This window comes from Rhinolophus sinicus, chromosome 3, assembly GCF_057876585.1.
Source record: "Rhinolophus sinicus isolate RSI-liver-muscle chromosome 3, RSI-T2T, whole genome shotgun sequence".
In the NCBI taxonomy this organism is placed as follows: Eukaryota; Metazoa; Chordata; class Mammalia; order Chiroptera; family Rhinolophidae; genus Rhinolophus; species Rhinolophus sinicus.
The window spans coordinates 127,197,122-127,204,965 of record NC_142503.1 but is presented as its reverse complement, the minus strand read 5'-3'; the positions used below and the strand labels follow the sequence as shown (position 1 = coordinate 127,204,965).

The 7,844-nt window shown below is 51.4% G+C and overlaps 1 pseudogene; it reads right to left on the bottom strand.

Annotated features, from left to right (window-relative positions):
• Positions 1–1,142: 1,142 nt before the first annotated feature.
• On the bottom strand, positions 1,143–4,433 carry LOC109439890 (granzyme H-like; annotated as a pseudogene).
• Between the last annotated feature and the right edge of the window lie 3,411 nt (positions 4,434–7,844).

Genomic DNA, 7,844 nt, shown 5'->3' with positions numbered 1-7,844 from the left:
TCTGACCTTGTAATTAAAGATAAGGTACACTGGTTGCCTCCTTCCTCACCTCTGGACATGGACTTCACTGAACTTAGATTGGAAACCACAGGACCTGTGGGTCTACAGGTCTCTTAGGTATTTTACACGGCCCTTCTGGAATCAAACAAGATCCTGCGTGTAAAACTGTAATGTGCAATACAGATAAAATACTGAGAGTTTAATTATTTTCAAGACAAGATTTCTTGTGGATTCCAAATACAGATCTATGCGTGCTAAACTGATCTGCACCTGGAAGGAGAGGAACTAGAAAAATTGAGAGACAATTTCTTATCACTGTATATTTCCCAGTCGCAGGGGAAGAACCTGTTATGTGCCTGGCACAGAGAGATCAAAACTTGACGTGTTGATGGATGGCAAAGTGGTACTTTGCAGCCCTGTAGCCTGGAACCTTCTGGCTCACAGAACTGCCATAACCCAGGTGGCCAGCAGGAGGAGGCAGATCCCGAGGCCAGGCCAGGCTGAAAAGGGTTGAGGCTGCAGAGTGACTCCACAGGCCATGGTGGCTGTGCCCCAGGGGGATGCTGGGGTGGAAGGATGGCCTGAGCTGTCCTTGCACAAGTGGGACGTGAGTTCAGTCTCCTCCAATAGGTATCAGGTGGGCTTGCAGTTCAGGTCTGGTGAGGAAGCAATAGAGAATTCACTTGGGACACTGGGTACTCTGTTTGGGAAATGAGAGTCTGGCTCAAAACAGTGTGGGCTGGGAGGGTAGGCGCTGGTGGCCAGGGCACTTGGATGGAAAACTGGGGCTGGTGTGGGAAGTTCAGCCAGGGAGGAAGGCAGACAACTGAGCTCAGCCCTGGGCCCAGGGCAGGGCAGGGGAACAGGACCTAAGTGAAGCGAGGGCCATCATAGGAGCATCTCAGCCTCCTAAGCTGTAGAAAGTCTTGGCTGTGGTTGAAGCCTACTCCCTGTGGAGAGAGAGAGGCCCGGGAAACAGGAAACTGAGTGTCCAGATATGGCCTCTGGCCTCTGGGTCCTTAGAGTTATTCCCCTTCCATTGACCTGGTCCTTTCTCTGCCAAACAGTTGGGGGATTGGTGATTGTGTTAGTCTTAGAGAAGGTAAGAACTTTCTAAGGCCCAGAGAGAACTATTTTTTTGGGGGAGAAGATTGTCCTTTAATAATAGAGTTTAGACTCAGGCCTTACTGACGGCTAAGCACCAAAGAGCTGTGCTCGCAGGTACGAAGCTACATGGGTTTTAGGGAGGAAAGAGGGCTGTGGGAGAAAGAAGGACGCAAAATCCAGAATTGCCAGCAGAGGGCTCCCTGGAGCGGTGTTGTTGCCTATTGAAAGTGGTTCAGTGAATAAGATTTCAGTGTCCTCACTCTAGGGATTTGTTTATCATGGCCCTGTACTCCCCACTGCCCATCCCCGTGGAATTCTTGCCTCTGCCCCAGGAGAGATGGTCAGACCCAGAGGAAGGTCAGTCTCATGCTGTTAGAGGTGCTTCACTGTTCTCTTTGTCCAGGGCAGGAAGTGTGAGACCTTCATGTAGCCGCCTGGAGGTTTCATGTTTCTTCCACAGGAGAAAATATCCTGGGCTGTGTTGTTACACATGAGGGGCCCCCAGAGTCTCCCTGTGGCAGAAAGAGGACGGACTGAATTGGGCTTCCTCATGGTCCTGCCTGTCCCAGGGGTGGGTGGCCTCTGTTAGGGGCTGCGTGGGGATCCGGGCCAGGGCAGGCCTCCTCACCTCCTTGTCGGAGGGCTCCAGCCTGGCTCTGACTGTTCTTTACAGCTTGGCCCACGCCAAGCGTTTCTCTGCAATCCTCAGGGAAATGCTGGTGATGACACTGCTGTGGGATGACGGATCCTTCTTCCCCCCAAACCCCGGATCCACTCAGGGCAAAACAATAAAGACTATATTTGTGGACTGGGCTGTTCAAACTCTCAGGCTGACGTATGACGATGTGGCCGTTCCCATACCCCAGAGCTCCCAAGTTCCTCTCCCCCAGGACCTGTCTAGGTAAACGCTAGAAAACTGACCTTGACACCTGTCATCCTCTCCTGGGTCCCCTACACAAACCTGGGTGTCCCACAGTATTAGCCTGGGAGGCGGGATCTGCACTCTCGATCCTTCTGAATGGTCAGCTCCACTTCCTGTAGAGTGTTTGCTAAGGTGCCCATCACGCCTTGTCCCCAGCCGGCCACACTGCACTTCTGACCTGGCCTCACCGGTCTCTGCCCCTGGGCAGGCGGACGGGCTTCACAGCTTTAGTCAGCTTGGTATTTCTCTCCAGCTGGTGGGGAAGAGGCAAGACAGCCCAGGTCAGCCAGCGACCCCCGGGGCCTGGACATGCGATGGGTCTGCACTGTCTTCCTTCCCCCCTGAGGCACTGGGACTATCAGGTGGCCAGGATGGGCAAGAAGGAAGGAAGAGGTCACAGTGAGAGGAGAAACAACTGGACCCAGGAGAGCAATCGCAGGAGGAGTTTCCTTACCTGCAGTAACATGATGTCATTGGAGAAGTTCAGGCTGGGGGATGGCTTTTGTCACCTGGAAGACCTGCTGGGTCTTCTCCTGTTGCTTGATGTTGTGGGATCCCAGGGTGAAAATGATTGAGCTGCACAGAGAGCAGAGTGGGAGTGTGGGGGGCGTGGGGTCTCAGGACATACAGCCCATGAGCCGTGAAGGGTAGATGACAGCTGAGGTGGGACAGGGCTGCAGTTAGGGGAAATCGAGGCAACAGGATGGCCAGGAGCTGAGTGTCCTCTCTGCTTCTCAAGGACACTGAGGGTAGGGCTTCTGGGAGCTGTCTCTTGGCCTCAGGCAGTATCATGACATTGCCTGAGTTTGCATGTTTGCCCTAATGCACACTTTCTCCTCCACCATTGCTGGATTTGGCCAGTGTGGTCCCTCTCTTCTCAATTTGCCACTTGTCTCACCTGTGACCCTCTGAGCCCAGCTTGCCTGTCCTATTTCTCAGTTTTTCATTGCCCAGTCACGCTCTCACATGGCTCCTATGAAGAGCTCTGGTGGCTTGAGTTAGCATGAGCCCGGGGAGCTCACCTGGGCTGCAGCCCTTGGGGAAGGACAGGGGTCCCTGTAGGAATCTGGGGGGAGGGGAAGGCTGGCTGCTGCCACTTACCTGCCGCTGCAGTGAGCAGCTGTCAGAACAAAGTTCTCTCGCACAAGGACACCTCCGCACCTTTTCTGTGTCCCATTATCCACAAACTGAATGTAGGCCATGTCGGACGGGAGTGGGGCTTGGCCTCATGTCCCCCAATGATCTCCTCTGAAGGAAAGGCTGGAAGGGGGGTGACTGGGAGTGGCTGTGGGAGGAGGGAAGGCTTAGGGAGGCGATGACTGAGGTCTGACCCGAAGACAATGGGGGGAGGGTCTCTGGTTCTCCTGCAGCAGAATCACCTTTTCTGAACCTCAAGCCTCAGAATCTAGCTTTAGAAAGGCGGGGCAGTGCTTGTTCTCCAAGTCATATGCAGACCCAAGTATGGAGGAGCTAAGACCTATCTTGAAGGTGGCGGAGCTGCAGGTAATGTGTACAGGACGCAGTGAGTCTCCCTGACCACTCCAAGTCTCTGGTAGAATCCTGACTGGTGCTGTTTTCTAATGATCTACCCATGAGTTATGGAGCTCGATTTCTAAAATCTTCCTGTCTTAAGGCCTAACACATCCTAGGTTCTCAGTAGGCATGTTTTGATTGCATCAATGCATTGCGTCCAATTAGCTTCTGGCTGAGGATTGGTGGGGACAGTGCTGGTGGGATTCAAAGCCACAGGGACGGTGAGAGGGCACTGCCAATGACAGTGGAGCAGTTGAGGGCCTGGGAAAGCCAGGGGAAAAGGGGATGAAATAGGCTGCCCAGGCCTGGGGCAGAGCCAAGGCTACCAGGGAACTCTGTGTGCAGTCATCTAGCCACTACTGAGATCAGTCGCACCCTGGGCTCCTCTCTTGAGCAGGAGCAAGGTGGTGGAGGGCATAAGAGCTTTAACTGAGTCTTAAGCTGGTCCAGGGAAATATCTCACTATAAGTGATTTGTCTGAGGTGCCCTTTCCTGGGTTGGAGTGAGGGATTTTAATTCCTTTTCTTTTGTAGCTTCACATCCTTTGCTAAATGTATTTCTAAGTAAAACATCCTTTTTCGGTGATAAGAGAGAGGCTAAGACCTTGTATTGGAACCCTTCTTCCCAGATATCCTTGTTGCATATCTATCCAGCATGGGAAATGTTGGTCTGGGTTTGGGAGTGAAGCAAGCTGGGCTTCAGAAAGTTCCTGGGCTCAAATACAGGACAAGCCCTGCCTGTGCTGGACCAAAGGTTGAGGAGTACGGTGGGTTTTATGAGATGGGCTGAGGCCTCAGGTATGGGCTGGTCACTCACCTGTTCTGACCTCAGAGTGCAGAAGAAATGCCAACAAGAGCAGGAGTGGATGCATCTTCCCTGAAGGTCTGCTCAGGTCAGAGCTGCTGGTGTTTCTGCCTTCCAGACACAAAGCCCCAGAGGGGAACAAAGGAAGTGTGGCTCAGCGACTCACACACCTCCTCAACACTTGCTCCTTTAGTTTTGCTGGGTGTCACCATAGAAGGTGGTTTGTCAGAGTTCTCCGGTTTGGTTAGGTGAGAATGGCACTGTCACCACATTTGTATTTCATGGCTCCTGCCTCTTTTTCCTTTCTGATGAAATCATGAATAATTACTTAGCAAGTTGTGTTTAGTGGTATGAGTGACGTGGCCCTGTCCTTCAGAGGCTGATGGTCAGCTGGAGTAGACTGAGAATCTGTGGGTAGTTGGGGTGCTAAGGGCGATGGTGGAAGGTCGGCTTGGTGGTGGGAGATAGAGGCTGGACTGGCCTGAGGCCCAGGTAGCACTGAACACACCCCAGTGAGCCAAACGGTCACTGCATTTCCTATCTTACCACCTCTATAGCCCATATTTTTCGAATGTTTGGAATCCCCACTTTAAATATCAATATTCTGTGACACACAGAGACCTAGAGCTTTTCTTAGCCACAGTTTTGAACACACATCCTGGACTTGATACTCACTGGATGGAAACAAGTCATCATGGCGTCTGTTGGAGCCGAGTGGCCTGATTGGCTCATGCTGCGGTTATTTAGCACCCCTTGGGTTGACGATGGGACTGACCCCACCCCCAAATCATAGAGCCTCTGTGTGGGGCAATTTCCCCTCAAGAAATGCTGGTTACTGTTGCCAGGCGATGGGGAAATGGATGGGGACCATCCCGATAGTTACTGGCCACTAAGTTTTCTCTGTCCAGTGTCCAGAGAACCTTGTCTCTGACGTCCTCGGGCCTAGCATTTATGTATGTTGCAAACAGATTATCCCAATGTTGTCATCAGTGTGACAGAAGAAGAAAGAGAAGTGGAAAGGGAGGTATGATGACTTCCAAACAGCCCGACCCAGTTCTGTTCTAGGAACGGCATCTCGTTAATACATCGAGAAGAGTGGAAGTAAACATGCTTAAGCAGCAGTCATGATCTCTGGGTGGTGGATCTCGGCAGTTTTCATTTTCTTGTTTATGTCTTAACTCTCTTTCTATGACGAATAGGTATTACTTATATACCCAGAATACATTTTCCCTGAGTCAAAGCAACTCATCCATGGCCAAAATTCAGTGAACTACTTTTTTTCAGTCCAGCCTTCTCCAAGGTGGATGTTTAAAATGAGGTTACTTTTCTGAATTCAATCTTGTGAAAGATTTAGAGATTGTGGAAAACTAGAAGAAGAAAATCTCCATCAATAAGCTTTATGCTATAGGATACTGTTGAAATAATAGAAAAATACTCTTGAAAGTAGCACTTTTCATTACAGTGAGTTTCCTTTGGAGATACACACACACACACAAACACACACACACACACACACACACACACACGCACAATGGGAGGTGGGGACAGGCTGGCCTAGACCAAGATGGAAGAGCACCTTCAAGGTCATTTCGGGCTGCAGGAGGATGGGCTGCCAGGACAGCAGAGGTTGCACTGAGCCCTGCGCCCAAGACAGGGCTGTGACAGGCACTGCGTTGGGCCTGGGAGTACTCAAGGGCCCTCTTGAATCTTCTCAGGCATCCAACTGCTCTGATTTGGGGAAGGAGTGTTTCGTGGGGTGAAATGACAGCTTTCCAAAGCTTCTCACCCATTTCTGTTCTGGTAGGAGAAATGGCCCCCTACCCAGAGAGTCTCAGCTCATCCTTCTTTCAATTTCTGAATTCTTTTATGTTGTGTATTGGCCCTCGGTTCTGCCAGTGGGGTAGGGCTGTGGGTGTGGATTGAAGTAGGAGAGGAATATGGATGCCATACGAGGGTTGTCAGGAAGAGGGTCACTTTTTCCTGGGGAGTCGCTCCTTTTTCCTGATGGAGCTTACATTCAGCCTGGCAGGGGGAGCTGGCACTGGGAAGGTGTATTTGGAAGGAGTTTGTTATCGATGCAGCATGATTTTTTATTGTAGGGATGGAAGGTGAGTTACACTGAAGGGGGAAGCCTGTAAGAGATCAGAGATGTGAACAGATGATTGCTAGACAAAACAGTAGGTAACTAATAAAGGTTTCGGTGAATAAAGGAGGAATGAATGATTTCCAGTCTAGAGATGGGAGTTTATTAAGTGTCTGTCAGAGCTTCTCCACCTACTGCAGTATTGGCCTGTGCCCCAGAGAAGATGGGTGGATCAGTTCCGGGGTGCCTCAATCTGGTCTCTGCAGATTGAAGCGTTTTATTGTTCTTTTTATCCTGGGCACAAAGTATTTGATCCTGGTGTAGACTCGGGGAGGTTTTCCAGTCGGGTTTCCATAGGAGACCATGCCCTGGACCTTCTGTCCACATACAAAGGGGCCCCCGGAGTCCCTCTGTGGGCAGAGGGATGAAGGACTTAGTTGGATTTTCTCCTGGTCCGACCCTCCTTATTGTATCAAGGGTGGGTGGTCTCTGTTAGGGGCTGTGTGGCAGTTCAGTGCCAGGTCCCAGGGCCAGGGTTCCAGCCTGGCTCTGATGGGTCCCATTCTCCTTTCTCCATAAAGCCTGTCCATAAGTGGCTGTGGGACAGTCTCTCATTCTCCCCCACCTCCCACCCCCAGGGAGCCGGCACCAGAATATCTGAGGACATAGGTGTATGCCTCTCCCGGAATTGCCACTGAGCCCGAGCTGCCAAGAAGCACAGGACACACTGCCCTGGGTCTCCTCAAAGCTTGCCTGTGCCCAGGGCTGGGCATGGACAATGATGGGGTCTTACCTTAAAAGAAGACTGAATCTTTGTCGGGTCCCCCACACATATCTGGAATTTCTTGTTGTAATATTCGAAGTGCGAAGTACATTCTTTGTCTGTTTGGATTTCAAGTTCTGCCTCGTTCAGTTTCCCAGTACGTGTGACGTTCACTCCCAGGCGCCCCCAGCCGGCCACACTGCACACCATCCGCGGCTTCACCCCATGTCTTCTCCCTGGCAGATCGATGATTCTCACGGCGTCATTCAGTTCGGCTTTGTGCTCCAGCTGAAGGTAGAAGACAGGAATTGTAATGTACCTGTGGTCCACAGACTGCAGGGACAGTCCTGTGGTTGCCATCTTCAGAGCCCTGGGACAAGTAAAGATGCCACACTGGGAAGAAGGACAGGACAGAGGTCATGTGGACACAAAACCCTGGGGCAATATGTGCAAGATGCAGTGGAGCCCTACCTGCAGTAACATGATGTCGTTCGCATAGGGGGTATTATTGTATTGTGGGTGGGGTATGGGTGTTCTCACCGGGATGACCTGCTGGGTACTCTCATTCACCTTGATGTTGTGGGCTCCCAGGACGACAGTAATTGAGCTGCAGAGACCAGAGAGGGTGGTTA